This window comes from Alligator sinensis, unplaced genomic scaffold, assembly GCF_000455745.1.
Source record: "Alligator sinensis unplaced genomic scaffold, ASM45574v1 scaffold865_1, whole genome shotgun sequence".
NCBI lineage: Eukaryota > Metazoa > Chordata > Crocodylia > Alligatoridae > Alligator > Alligator sinensis.
The window spans coordinates 2,009,829-2,025,890 of NW_005842146.1; positions in this window are offsets into that span (position 1 = coordinate 2,009,829).

Genomic DNA, 16,062 nt, shown 5'->3' on the forward strand with positions numbered 1-16,062 from the left:
AGCAGCAGTGAACATTAGTTTTTTCCACATGCATACACCTTGGTTCATACTCATTAACATTTACTTCACCTTTGCCCCTCCTTTGTTTCACCCATCTCTCCTCCTATCTCAAGGTCCACCTCTGTTTACTTCATTAGCATGGAATTACCTATGCATTTAACTTATTTACATGTATTTTTGCTATGAGCAAACCCACCTTTGCTATGAGTGCACCATGAACCCAGCTTCTTTTGGTCAATTGCCTTTTTTTTGCTAACTCCTTCTTCATCTCCAAGGTCTTGCTTCTGCTTTATCTCCTGATAATAGCTGGTGGTATGCATCCTGTCCCTTTTACTCAATTTATCATATATCCTACACACTGCCACAGTTAGGAAACTGCTTGCCTAAGCATCTTGCAGTGTTACTTTTAATATATAATTCTGCCTTGTGGTTAGCAGCTTTGCTGAGCCACAGATTAAAGTCTTTATTCAGCTGCAAATCCAGTCCTCCCCAAGATCCAAATACAGTCATCCTAACAGTATAATGCTCCTGAGCTTCTGGAAGATAGCTTAGTAACTGACCCCAAGGCAGAGTGAAGGCCAGTTCAAACAATGCTGCCTTATGTTGTTTTGTCATCCCTTCCCCAGAGCACTGGGATTGGAAGGGACCTCAGGGAAGGATCACAGTCACTTGACGGCTACACAGTCAATGTCAGAGCAGTCCTTCTCCCCTCTCCTCCTCCTTACTTTCTGTTTCCCTGCAGGCAAGCCCAACTTCAGCTTCAAAACTAGAAACATTTCAAAACTTTCAAAATGTTTTGACTGCCCTCATTTCATTTTGAGGCTGTTTTGAACCCGTTCATTTCATTTTGATTTCACTGTTTCAAGCTTGAAACAAGTTGAAACAAAGTCAAAATGAAACAGCCAGTGAAATTTTGCACAGCCCTATTGGTCATTGCCTGCAGGGAGAGTCCCCATTAGTAGGGGCTATGATACATTGCCCAAACCACTGGGGACTGCATGTCTGCACACTGCACCAGGTGAGCCACAGCTCCTCCAGGCTACATGCCATGCAGACAATTCCCCCAGTCCAGTGTCTGCTGGTGCTTCCCTTTGTCCTCACCCTCTACACAGAAAGCAGGCAAAAGAAGCCCAGAGCTTCCAGCTGCTTGTTGAAGACAAAGGAATGGGTAAATGATGGCTAGGCAGGGGCAGGGGTCCACAACTTCACCTCTCGCAGGCTACACATAGCCCATTGGCTTCCAGTTGGACAGCCCTGGTTTAGCTGATTCAGTGGCTTAGGGCATAGAGAAGAGCTGAAAAAAACCCAGACCAAACTTCCTCTGCTCCCTTTTCTCCCTCCCATTCCACAAACAGCAATAGGCTGGGAGCTCTGCAGTCACCATTTACAAGCACATTTAATTGTGCTTGGTTTCGGAATGTATTCTTCTGAATGTTCATACAATGAGGGTTCAGATTTTCTTGGGGTCAGGCCTTTTAAAGAAGTATGTAGCTGTGCACTTCTGTTTGGTCACAGATGTAGACCACTTTCTGGGGCCAGATCAGGTGAAAATTGCCACTTTTGTGTTCCCTTAAACTCTTCCTAAGACCACTGAGTGCCTATACACGTGCAGGGTAGGCATTTCCAAAGGACTCTAACATGTGCACTTTACTTAAAGTGCTTTAGGTACAATGCCTTAAACTTAATAGATGTTCCACAGCTTGGTGCAAATTTCATGCCTTGGTGTAGTTCTGTGGAGTAGGAAGCAGGGGACACCAGATACTGGACAAAGGAGGTTGCTTTGACGCAAGCTGATACTGGGCTCCAGAGCTAACTACACCTGGTGGTAACAATTAGTAATTGTCATCTAGAGTTATCAGTGTTGTTTTTGCTGTTGTCTTTGTCAGGCATTATTGATGGGCTATCAGTGTTGAAGTCTCAGGAACTGTGCAGCCAAAAAAGTTTCAGCCCAGATATCCCACCACTAATCTTCTCTTAAGGAATGACCACAGACTCAGTTTGGTGGGAAATATTTAAGCAGGTTTATTGTCTACAAGCACAGTCCTAACACATTTTGGCCTAACAGGTACATCAGACCAGGGGCTAAGGCATTTGTATCTGTGCCAAGATAATTGGCACAACATCACACAGGCTCCCCCAGACTACTGGAAAGCAGGGAAACTTTGTAATTCTCCTTTTTGTACAATGATCAAAACAGATTATATATTACATTCCTTCTGTATCTTGAACATCACAAGCCATGTATCCTGGGTCTGATTCACATTCTGACCTACGTATTCTTATTCCAGCCTTATCATCCTGGTACTGGACTATCCTACATTATACCAGCATCTCCCATTCCCATCTCTTGGCAAGAGTGCAAGGAGGAATCTGATGGGGGGAGAGGGTGGTAACATGTTGATACCCTGCCCCTGCCCATTCTGTTGCCCCTCACTGACAAGCCACACACCCCAGCCCTGCTGCTGACCCTCACTCCGGACCCACTGATCCCAGCCCTGCCAGTGCCCCGCACTCCCAAACAGTAGTATCCTTCTTGCCCTGTGGGGTCAGGCCAATGCTCAGGATCTCAATATCATGCTGTTAGACAGGAGGGCATGGTGTACAATTGCACATGCAAGCACTCAAATCATTTAGGTGCATACACACACACTAGGTGCATACACCCACACACTACCAACTCAAGCACACACACACACATCCAAAATTACCAGCCTAGGCACATACACACCTATTACCAATTCAAGCTCATACACACTGTACACACTGAAAATTAGACAACAATCAGTTGTTAATACCCACACACTCAGTATACATACACAGATCATTAATTCGTATATCACACACATGATGACATATGTGTCTATTCACCAGTTCACACACAAACCACCCACCTACACATACACACAGGTGAGTTCCTATCTTGAGTGGTGTGGGGTGTATGTGTGTGCTTAGGGTACTTGGGATACCTAGGGTGTTTGGTGACTATGGGAGGGGGAATCAAGGGTCAAAGATCTCCAGAAGGAGGGGAAGGAAGGAGATGGATGGGGGTTAAAATGAGACAGTGAAAGTGTCAGGAGTGAAAGTTGCTGGGGGCATGTAACTGGCCACCCTCCCAGCACCATCTTTTATGTTATCCATGACCTATGTGGGGTGCCCTTGAGGTCCCCTTAAGGTTTCTCAAATCCCGCTTTCTACTCACCTGCCATGTTTTGATGGAAATATTATACCGATGTTCTTGTAAGCAAGAGACTGCCTATTGTACTTTGTATGTTGGGGTTCTCTGCCACCATGGTCCTTGACCCCTGTCTTTCTCTAGCTAGGCCTCCCCATCTAAACCCACCAGATAGGGTTTAACTCCAAGGCTCTAGCTCTTTAATCTTGGGGCTCATGGCCCTGCTTTTTGCTCCAATCTGGAGCGCAGCCTCCCTGGCCCAGAGGCCCGTCCACTGGTCCCCCACAGCTGGGGGGTCACAAATTCAAAGCCGGGCAATGGCCCCAAACCTCCACCGTCCCAGTCGAAAACAAAACAAAACAAAAAAACCCAAAAACACACAGCCACATCCCAGATGCATGAGGCCACTCTGGCCTTTTAGGATTGTGCCCTCTGGCACTGGGGCCTATGGACCCTGAACACTGCGCCCTCTCTAGCACTGGGGTCCCCACACTGCAGTGGGGCCCCAATGAGGCCTCCTTCTTCCCCAACAGCCTCACCCAAACCACCGGTTGTTAATAAATCAAAAATAATAAACAATCTGTCCAGGGGCTATAACCGCCACCAAAAAATATAATTAAAGGAGGCAGCCTGCCAGCTTACATTTTCTCAGGGGTTTGTGCTTCTGCTCCCCACCATCTGCTACAGTCCTTCTTCTAGGGTTGCTGCCTCTTTGGGAGTCCTCTATAGCTCCCCTCCTGCAGCAGCTGGACCCCTCACCAAGCCTTTCTGTGGAGCTCTTATACACACTCCTTCCCCTTTGGCTGCCAGCCTCTACTCCCACGCAGCCCAGGGTTTTTATAGTTCTGGCCTGCCTCCACCCAGTCAGCTGACTAGCTAGCCAGGATCAGCTTTTAACCCCCACCTTACCAGCATGCTATGCCCAGAAAGTTCGGGTCTTAAAGGGGCCAACCTGCCTGCTGTTAACAGGGCTAGGGTTCCCTGTTACAGGCCAGGATTAGAACTGGCAGACTGGAGGGGAGCTGGGGTTACATAAGGTCAACTGGCCCCAGGGTTACTCGAGGTCACTGGTGCAAGAGGAAAAACCTGGTGGCAACGAGGAGACAGCCAGGAAAGAGAGAGAGGCAGAAACCAGAGAGCTCAGGGCTGGAAACATAGGCAGAAACTTGGGAGCTTGGGGCTGGAAACTGAGGCAGACAGCTGAGGAATTGGGGCTGGAAACTGAGGCAGACAGCTGAGAGATCAGGGGGCAGATAAGCAGTGGTAAGGGGGAAACAGTCAGGAAATAGACAAAAATCCAACTTGGGGTTTCAAAATAACAGGTTATTAAACAGAGAACACGTTATACAGCCCCATGAAGTTATTGGTTCTCACACACACACACACACACACACACACACACACACACACACACACAAAGCAGGAGAAAGAGACTCAGTGGAAGGGTTGGAGTCCAGGTAGGGAAGATAGAGTCCAAGTCCTTGGTTGACGAGAGGGTGGGGGTGATAGCTACCTATCCAGGCTGGAATAGGGTTCTCAATGGCCAGTCGGGACCTTTGTCTAGCAGGTGTTGTCCGGGGGGGAGCGGTCATCAGCAAGGCCTCTGGGTTAATAGGCAGCATGATGTGGAGCATGTCTAATCCAGGTGAAGACAGCATTCCCACTGGGTCTGTCTTCACCACCCCCTTTTATAGGGGCAGAACTTCTATGACCCCAGTGGCAGGGGGCCTGCACAGGCAAGGGCCAGACCCTGGTGCACTGAGCATGTGCATTCCCCATCAGGACATGCATTTTCAGGTGTCTGTAATGGTGGCTTGGGTGGGATCTGCAGCAGTCTTTGTCTTTCAAATCTTGAGCCAGGAAGGGTCAATGCAGGGTGATGGTTGGGTTGTGAAGTTGATGGTTCAGTCATTCAGAGGGAGCTATTTTTAGGCCTACTGCCATTGTCTCTCAAGCACCCTTATTCATCCCCATTCATTCAGGAACCAAGTTACATAGAAGGGGTAGGTATGAGTCAAACAGTTACAACAGAGTTACAATAGGTTATGTCCCCTGCCCAGGCAGGGGGGACAAGATGGAGACTTGACAAACAAAATGGAAACTTGATATGACTTATGCTAACTTACATATGTAGGCCTAAATCATATAGTATCAGTAAAAGAGTAATATAGAACAGTAAAAATCAATATAAACATAATAATTATACAATATAAAGCAGGAGAAAACACAAAACAAATACAACTTGCTACCAAAAGAAAATGCTTAATCTTATCCTATGTCTTAGCTCACTTATACTTATCTATAGGGAATAAAGAGGGAGAGAAAAAGTCAGAAATGGTTGGGGAAGGGGAGGGAAAGCATTTTTAAATTAAAAAAAAGAGAAACTGGAGGTTTTGCTACACCTTGCCCCCCACCCTTTGCTGGTGCCCCTCACTCCAGACCCACAGCCCCCTGGTGCTGCCAGTGGCATGCACACCCAACCCACAGTCACGCATCTCATCCCCCATATGCCCCTCACTCCTAATCCACAGCCCCCTGTCACCTGCTCCCCTCCCATCCCTGGTGATGTCCCTGACTCCCAACCTACAGCCCCTACCCCCCAGCACTGCCAGTGTCCTTCACTCTGGGCCCACAGCCTCTGCCCGCCAGCCGTGCTGGTTTCCCTCACTCCCAACCTGCAGGCCCTGGTGCTACCAGTGCCCTGCACAACCAACCCACCATCACCCCTCCCATCCCACGTGCCTCTCACTCCTGACCCCAGCCCCTGCCCCCCCAGCCCCGCCCTCCCATCCTTGCCCATGCCCTTCACTCCCAACCTACAGACCCCTTTCTCCCGAGCCCTGCTGCCATAGCCAACCCTAGGAAGGTGCAGGGCCCAGGGCCCAAGGGACAGCTCTGCCTGCTGCCCAAGCAGCTCGCACATTGTAAGCATGCCCACTCTCTCTCTGTCACATGCATACACACAATCTCTCTGTCTCTTTATTTGTTTACAACTCACCCGGATGCAGCACAGGAGTCCATAAAAGAGGACATGTCCAGGAAAAACCAGACATATGGTACCCCTAAACATATTTCGATCAATGCTTCAGCAAGGCCTACATTAATTACCACTTTGAAAAGCCCCAGTTAAATATATGTGCAATAAACTCTAACTAGGTAGGCTGAGATGCACTACCTGAGTTTGCCTTATTTAAAATACATACAACAAGGTTTAATTAAAGCAACTTGCACCATTTAAAAAAATGTTCTAAAGCTGCCTATGTGCATTAAGTGATTGTTTTAGAATACTTTAAATAGCAAAAATCATCTCATGTATAGTCACTGAGAAAAATCTTAGTCTTCAAGTGAATAAGGCTTTAAGTCATTTTCTCAGGTTGCTGTCCTCTTGTTTTTATAAAGAACATATTGCCCCCATATTCAACACAAGAAGGTGTCACTCCACTCCCCAACCTATGATTCACAGTTTTTTCATCCTGATTTTAATACATGTCATCATATAAATCATCAAAGTAGTTTGGCTTGATTCTCCTCTCATTTATGCCAAAAACTGATTTAAAACCTTTTTTGTTTCTTTCCCTCTCTTTCAAACACACAAACACACACACATTTTGATGAAGCAGATTTTTTTTAAATAATTTTTTACAATAAATGTTTTGGAGATTTTTTTCAAAAAATTTCACACAAAAACCTTTGGGAAGGTTGTCAAAAAATCTGTTTTTGCTTACCAAAAAAATAGTATAAGGAGAAAGATCTTTTTTTTTTAAAATAAGAATGAAAATTTCAGCAAAAAAATCCACAAAAATTAAAATGTTCCATTTTTAAGAGAAAATTTAAATAATTTCTTGAACAGTTCTACTTGCATCTTTGTAGGCCAGGAGTAATAACAATTAAAAATATTGAGAGCAAAAAAAAGTATCAGGCCTCTTTTGTGTATTACAATATGCATATATAATAACAAGGCAATGCTGCTGTAAATTTTTTATTTTACTTTTTATATTTAAATACTTGCACCTGCTAATTGGTCCATAATACTACATCAGCATCTTAAAGGCACTGAAGGTTTCTTGATGTGGGAGCATCCAATATGAAACAATAAGGAGTTTGGATCAGTTATTTGAACAACTGTTTATTTTCTGACAAATACAAGATTTGAGAACAGTAAAATGGAAAGCATCATTATATCCCAATAACTTCTACTCATTGGACAATGAGATAAAAAAAAGCTAGTAATGGGATCTGCAGTTTCTAACTGACTGTTTAAATATGTAATTAGAGAAAAGATTGAAGGTTATTCTGAAGAATGACACCTATTAGGACTTAAAAGAACAACTGTATGTTTCAACTTTGAAGGAAATTAGCATCTTAAATAAGAAGCAAAAAATAAGAGAGTTCAGCACTTTCTCCAATAAATAATGTTTTGTGGTTCTTTCACTGTTTTAAAAATTGTTTAATTCATTGTAGTATTATTCTGGAATACAAATGTTATTTGTGGTATTAATTATTCCAAAGTTACACTTATTTTGCAATGCTAAATGTGTCAATGATTTATGGATTTATTTTGGATTTATGTGACTCAACAAGTGAAAATATACATTTTTGGAAACAACCCACATAGAGATATATTCATGCTGGTGACACATGTTTGTTAAAAGACATCAGTGTATACATTTTTAAACATGACCTATATTTCTAGGCTAGGCAGGGCCATTGCACATAGGATAGAAAAGTGCTGGAGAGAGCAGAGCTAAGAGGAAGAGGGGCGGATCCCCGAGGAGACACACCGCGGGACGCGGCTGGTGGTTGCCCTGAAAAGTAAACAAAAAAAAAAGGAAGAGAGTGAATTGACCCACTCCCACAAGCTTGGAGATGGCATCTGGGTGTCAGTCACAAGGATTCAAGGCTTCAGGCACGTGCAAGATAGAAGGTACACATTTAAGGCAACAAAAATAAAGAGAAACTATATGGTGGGTGTGCCCGCCTATGCTCTAAAAGGCATTCCCGCGCAGCTTTTGCCCGGGTAGTTGATCTGCTTAGTCCCGGGCCTGCGGGGGGGCCCCAGAGGGTACCTTGAATGATGTCAGGAGACCCCCTTAACTCACCTGCCATGACTTTTGATGGATCCTCAGTGGAGGGGGTCTCCTTTTAGGGAGCCTCTAGAATCATCACTCCTCATGGTGGGCACTCACGGGGCTCCAACCTCCCCTACACCCCGGCCAAATGCCACCTTCAGCCATGGGTCTTTAAGGCTTGCGTTACCACTGGCCCCTACTTGTTTCTATCTCAGACATCCCATTGTTTGCCGGCGGCGGGAACTGGTGTCCTGGGCCGTGCTCTGGCATGAGGCTGAAAGGCTCTTAATTTTTGCCGCCCTCACTCCTATTCTAACACCCTCTGTGACACCATGTGAAATACCCCCCATCGTGCTTGACTGAGGGGTCTAAAGGGAAAGCGGAGTGACTCGGCCCGTGGGGCCCTGTGCTTCCCCAGCGCCCCCTTGGCTCCTGGCTTCCCTGTAGTTTCTTCCTCTGTTGTCGGCTCTTATGCCGGCTTCACTGCTGGGTCCGTTGCGGGCTCCTCTGCCAGCTTCGCAGCTGGCTCTCTCACCGGCTCCACTGCCGGCTCCTTTGCCAGCTTCACTGCTGGCTCTCGTGCTGGCTCCACTGCCGGCTTCGCTGCTGGCTCTCGTGCCGGCTTCACTGCTGACTCGCGTGCCGGCTTCGCTGCTGGTTTCACTGCTGCTGCTGCTGCCGGCTCTCGTGCTGGTCTTTCTTCCACTGCTGCTACCGGCTCCCTCACTGGCTTCACTGCCACCTCTCGCACTGGTTTCTCTGCCACTGCTGCTGCTGGCTTCCTTGCCGGCTTCACTGCCAGCTCTCGCGCCGGTCTCTCTGCCACTGCCGCTGCTGCTGCTGCAGCGGCAGTAGCAGCTGCTTTCACCGTCCCGGACAGTCAGCTGCTGCGGGTGTGTGCTGCCTGCCTCGGGCCCTCCTGTGGGCTCTCTGGCAGTTTGCCCCCTCGGTGCCCTCAGGGTTTTATTTTTATTTCCACCGGGTGGTGTCCCTGGCTGATGTCACCCAGCCCCAACTGAATATAGGTGTGGCTAATGAAATGCACGGGCGGTTTTCCCATGCGTGCTTCTCTGCTCCTTCTGGCCCCTGCGAATGGTAAGTAGGGGCTTTCTTCCTCTTCTATTTTGGCTTGGGGTTCCCCCATAGCCCTGGCGTCCCCCTCTTCTAAACCAGTGTCCCGGGGACACATCCCCCCCCTCTTAAGATGCCTTGGGGCGCCCTCTTGTTCCTTTTCCGGTTCGTACCTGTTGGACTGGTCGGTCCCTTTTCTTGATTTTCTAGGTCTCCAGTCTGGTCTTCATCTTCACACCTGGACAAAAAATCCACTACCGTATTAATTTTCCCAGGTCGGTGTATTATGTGGAATTTGTATGGTTGAAGTGCCAAGGCCCACTGGGTAATCTGGGCATTGTTGGTCTTAGCTGTGCTCAGCCACCTTAGAGGGGCGTGGTCTGTCACCAGTTTAAATTCTCTACCCATCAAGTAATATCTAAAGTGTTCCACCGCCCACCGTATCGCCAAGCATTCGTGCTCTATAGTCGCATACCTTTTCTCTGCTGGTAGCAGTTTGCAACTGGCGTATGCCATGGGTCTCTCGTTATCCCCTTCTTCCTGGGTGAGGACGGCTCCCACCTCCATCTCTGAGGCATCAGTCTATAAGATAAAGGGTTTCCTGAAGTCAGGGGTGTGTATTATAACATCCTCACACAATGCTTGTTTCAACATCTTAAAACTTCGCGTCATCTCTTCTGTCCATATTATTGCCCCGGTTTTCCGCCCTTTAAACACCTCCGATAAGGGTGTTGCTAATTCTGAGAAGAATGGTACAAATCTTCAGTAATAATTGGTTAACCCAAGGAATGACGGGAACTGGAGGCAATTTTGGGGGGCCGTGAAGTTGCGGATGATCTCTACCTTGTCTGCCAAGAGTTTAATTGTGCCTCTGTCAACCAAAAATCCTAAATATTTTGTTTCCTTTTGGGCCAGGGCACATTTCCATGGGCTTGCCATCAGGCCGGCATGCCTCAGCTCTGCCAGGATGGCCTGAAGGGCTTTCTTGTGCTGCGCCCAGGTCTGGGAGCATACAACAATGTCGTCTATGTATGCCGCCGCATATTCGGTGTGCGGCGCTAAGATCCGGTCCATTAAGCGTTGAAATGTCGCGGCAGCACCATGTAGCCCAAAGGACATTCTGATGAACACGGGGTGCCAAATGCCGTCTTTGGCCGATCTCCCTTGGCCACAGGAATTTGCCAGTATCCCTTCACAAGGTCTAGGGTAGATATATACTGAGTGTTCCCTATTCTCTGTATTAATTCTGCCACGTGGGGCATAGGGAATGCGTCGAAGACCACCAAGGCATTCAACCATCTGTAATCAACACAGAGTCTTAAAGACCCGTCAAGCTTAGGCACCAGAACCAGGGGGCTCCTCCAGGGGCTCCTTGAGGGCCAAATGACTCCTAGTTCCAACATTGAGTCAATTTCTCCTTGGACGGCTTCTAGGAGGTGGTGGGGAATGGTCCGCCACCTTTCCCCCACTATCGCCCCGGGCGGTGTCTTTATAGCGTGGAACATGTTCCAAACCCAACCAGGTTCCTCGCGGAAGACATCTCAAAACTCTTCTATCAGGTTTTGGGCCTCCTGCTTCTGGGAAGAGGACAACTATTCCCCAATCCTGACTGCTGTTCCTTTCTTAGAGGGTTCAGTCTCTCCTTTTAACCCCTGGGGTCCTAGGTCCTCGTTATCGGTCTCTGAAAAGGCAACCCACCCTTCGGGTTCCTGCCACTCTCAGAGAAGATTTACATGGTAAATTTGTTTTTCCCGGAGATGGCCTGGCCTATGTACCTCATAGTCCACTGGTCCGACCTGTCGGAGTATCTCAAATGGCCCTTGCCATTGGGTCAGGAGATTACTTGTGGATGTTGGGAGACGCACCAAGACTCTCTGTCCTGGTTCGAATACCTGTTCTTTGGCACGGCTGTCATATTTCTCCTTTTGACAGATCTGGGCTTCCCTCATATTCTTGCGAGCTAGGTCCAACTTGATTCTCTGCTGGAACTCCCACTGATATGTCTTTGGTTCTTGAGCGGGTCCTCCATCCTGCTCCCACTCTTCTCTCAAGACCTGTAGAAGACCCCTCGGATGATGTCCTAATACCAGCTCAAATGGGGAGAACTTTGTAGTGTCTTGAGGGGTGTCTCTGAGGGTAAACAGCACCAAGGGAAGGAGGAGATCCCACTTCCGGGGGTCCCCTTGTATGCAGTGCCATAATACCCATTTTATTGTCCCATTCAGGCGTTCCACCAAACCATTGGTCTGGGGATGGTAGACCAAGGTGCAGAGATGTTTTATCTGCAGCGTCCAGCATATCACCCTCAGAACCCCGGACATGAAATTCCTTCCTTGGTCGGTCAGTATCTCTTGTGGGTATCCACTTTATCAGCTCCTCAGCAATACGTGGGGCGGTCACGGCCCATAAGGGAATTGCATCTGGGTACCGGGTGGCATAATCCACTATGACCAATATGTATTGGTGGCCGGAGCTGCTGCGGGGAATCGGTCCTATGACATCTAAGGCTATCTGTGAAAAAGGGGTGTCTATAATGGGCATGGGCTGGAGGGGGGCCCGTGCAGGATGTTTGGCCCTTGTCTTTTGACATTCAGGGCAGGCTACACATTGGCGGGCCATGTCCTCCCCCATCCCGGGCCAAAAAAAACACCGGCTCACCTTAGCAAGCGTCCTGTCTCGTCCCAGATGCCCCCCTGTGGGGTTTCCATGAGCCAATCACCAAATGGTCTGACGGAATTGGGCGGGCACCACCAGCTGAGAGCCCTCACTCTCCCCACACCTGTCCCCTTGTACCTGGTAAAGGAGATGGTTCCTTACCTCGAAGCGGGGATGCCCATCAAGTGACCGTGCTGGGATGTCTCTGATCCCTCGGGCTTGCTCGCGGAGCGTCCCGAGTTCCTGATCCTCTGCTTGTGCTTCCCGGAACTGCAGACAGCTGGTGAAATTATGGAGGTCTAATCCTTCTGTCTCATCAGCCGACGCTTCATCTTCCTCTGTTTCACCTAGCCATCCCTCATGGTTCTGCATTCTTTTGCATGCCACTTCTGTGTCTATTACCCTATCCAGGATGTCATATACTGCTGTCCAGTCTATACCCAGGAGCATTTCACACACTAATTAAGGCACTATCCCCACCAGGAGTTCTCCCTGGTGCTCCATTACCCGGAGGCATATCCATTGCCGTTCGATTTGCCTGGTTTCCCCATTGAAGCAGGCTACCTTCTCAGGGTGGGCTTTCTGCCTCCCTTGCAGTTGTACCAAGTCAGACCTCACGAGAGACTGGGCAGATCCCGAGTCCAGGGTAGCTTGCATGGGGTGACCTTCCACCCAGGCCTTGACTACAGGGCGGCTTCAGGTTGCATTCTCCTTGCCAATCATATAGCTGCAGTCCATCAGCTCGCTGGACTCAGGACCCCTCCACCTTTCTGCTGGAGCCCTTGACCTGTCAGCTGGAATCCAGCATTCAGCAGACTGGCTCATGCATTCTTGGGAAAAATGGCCATTCTGCCCGCACTGGAAACACATGGTGTCCCTGGTAGCCCCCCGGCTGGGCGGATGCCGACGTTCTGGTTACTTTGAGGCCATCACTGGGGGCCCGAGGTTCTTTCTCTCCCTTGGGTAGCTGGCCTCTGAGGCTGTAAAAGCCTCTGCCAACTTTAGGGCTTCTTTGCAGGTCCGAGGGATGTGTTGGGGGACCCAACATTGCATCCGTTCTTCTAAATCATTTTGGAACTGTTCCAGGATGATCTGATCTGCCAGGGCTTCTCTATCCTGCCCCGCTGGACTAACCCCTTTGTCCAGGAGGTCCCACAGTAGCTGTAGCAATACCCTTGGCCGTCTCTCATTGGGCCCCTTCTTGGCACGGAACAGGCAGCGATAATGTTCCAGGTTGATTTTCAACCTATATAAGATGGCTGCTTTCACATGCTCATAGTCTCTTGCGTCGTCCCTCGAGAGGGCTCGGTAGGTGGCTTGGGCCTTGCCTACTACCAGTGCTCCCAGTTGGCTGGCCCAGTATCCCTTGTCGAGTCCATTCATGAGGGCGTGGCGTTCAAATGCCTTGATATAAGCCTCGGGGTCATCGTCCCTGGTCATCTTAGGCATCTTGAAAGATACCAGACTGTGCCAGAGCCAGTCTTGCTGATGGTCCAGCATTTGCTGCTGGGTGTTCAGGATCTGGGTAAGAACTTGTACATTCTGTCTGAGAATGTCAGCAGAGGCCATGGTCACAGACTGCATGTTGGCGTAGGCTGCTAGGTTGGGGTTCTCCATGTTCCCAGACAATGCACCATGTTGTGCCTGCCTATGCTCTAACAGGCGTTCCCACACAGCTTTTGCCTGGGTAATTGATCTGCTTAGTCCTGGGCCTGCGGGGGGGCCCCAGAGGGTACCTCAGCTGATGTCAGGAGACCCCCTTAACTCATCTGCCACGACTTTTGATGGATCCTCAGTGGAGGGGGTCTCCTTCGAGGGAGCCTCCAGGGTCATCACGCCTCGTGGTGGGCACTCACGGGGCTCCGACCTCCCCTACACCCCAGGCAAACACCACCTTCAGCCATGGGTCTTCAAGGCTTGCGTTACCACTGGCCCCTACTTGTTTCTTTTCCCAGACGTCCCGTTGTTCACCGGCGGCGGGAACTGGTGTCCTGGGCTGTGCTCCGGCATGAGGCTGAAAGGCTTTTAATTTCCACCTCCCTCACTCCTATTCTAACACCCTCAATGACACCACGTGAAATACTCACCACCGTGCTCAACTGAGGGGTCTAAAAGGAAATCTGAGTGACTTGTCCCGTGGGGCGCTGTGCTTCCCCCGGGCCCCCTCGGCTCCCGGCTTCCCCGTAGTTTCTTCCTCTGCTGTCGGCTCTTATGCCGGCTTCACTGCTGGGTCTGTTGCGGGCTCCTCTGCCAGCTTCACAGCTGGATCTCTCACCGGCTCCACTGCTGGCTCCTTTGCTGGCTTTGCTGCTGGCTCTCACGCTGGCTCCACTGCCATCTCCTTTGCCAGCTTTGCTGCTGGCTCTCGCACTGGCTTCACTGCTGCTGCTGCTGCTGGCTCCCTTGCCAGCTTCACTGCCGGCTCTCGCACTGGTTTCTCTGCCGCTGCTGCTACCGGCTCCCTCGCTGGCTTCACTGCCGGCTCTCGCGTCAGTTTTTCTGCCACTGCTGTTGCTGTCTCCCTCGCCGGCTTCACTGCCGGCTCTCGCGCTGGTCTCTCTGCTGCTGCTGCAGCTGCAGCAGCAGCTGCTTTCACCGTCCCGGACAGTCAGCCACCGCGGGTGTGCGCTGCCTGCCTCAGGCCTTCCTGCGGACTCTCTGGCAGTCTGCCCCCTTGGTGCCCTCAGGGTTTCTTTTTATTTCCACCAGGTGGTGTCCCTGGCTGATGTCACCCAGCCCCAACTGAATATGGGTGCAGCTAATGAACCGCAAAGGCAGTTTTCCCACGCACGCTTCTCTGCTCCTTCAGGCCCCTGCGAATGGTAAGTAGGGGCTTTCTTCCTCTTCTATTTTGGATTGGGGTTCCCCCATAGCTCTGGCGTCCCCCTCTTCTAAACTGGCATCCTGGGGACAGTGGGATTTGAAGATAAAATTGCACCCCAAAAGAAATAAACAGATGAACAAGAGATAAAGAGACTTCATTTTCTAATACCAAGTTCAGTCCAACCGAACTGATAGTAGTTATGTAAGAACATTATATAGCTAGAATTATAAAGTTGATATAACTGATAAGGTAAAAAAAAAACATTATATAAATGGACCACTTCTGCCTAAAGGAAAAGAAAGTTTGTATAGTGTGATAAAGGATAAAAATAAAGACAAGTGTTAATCTGAATCCAACTGTGAATATATATATACATATCGGCGAGTGTGTGTGGATAGTCGAGAAGGCAAGCGAGGGTTTCCTCTATAATACCGGGACTCCTAATAGAGACACACACAAAAAAAATTAAAAAACATACAAAAAACTGAAATATATATAATAACCCTCCCGACTAGTGACATCATAAATTAGAACATATTATAATAACATCCAAGACATGGCAGGCAGGAAAGTCAGAATACTTATAGTTCTTTGGGAGATTATAATAGGATACGGAGAGGCATCGTAAGTTCCACCATCACACTCACTCTTACATTTAGGTATATGCTAGGTGGCTTACATCACTTTTGTTGAACTATAGACTATTTTGGGTTCGGGGCAGGAGTATTATATATCTCTATAATTGAACTGTTTTCATTTGTAAAAAAGAATTCTGCAAAGGCAGAAGGAAGATAATAAGTAGTGTCTGGAACAGGAGAGCAAGGTTTTCTTTGCTTGTTTTGATTGTGTAGACTCTTTTTTATTAGTGTGGACTGGCTAAAGAGCTTTTCAGGGAGCAGCAGCCTGCCTGGAGAAGCCCACGAGTGAGGCAAAAGACTTACAATGACTTAGAAATTAAAGGAGTGGCCTGAAAAGAGGGCACCTAGGATTCTAGTTTCTATTGCAAGGATGTTATTGTTTTATCCAGTAACTACGTGACAATACAGTACCAAAGTCCCATCTTGGATTTAGTCTTTGCAATCTGAACAATGAGCTTGGGTCCGGTAGAAGTGAATTATTTAATTCTGAGGACATGATGTACAACTGAGCTCTATAAATTCATAGATTCATACATTCATAGATTCATAAATGCTAGAGTTGGAAGGAACTTCAACAGATCAATGAGTCTGACCCTCTGCTTTGGCTGGGAAGAGCGCTGATAATAAAATCTG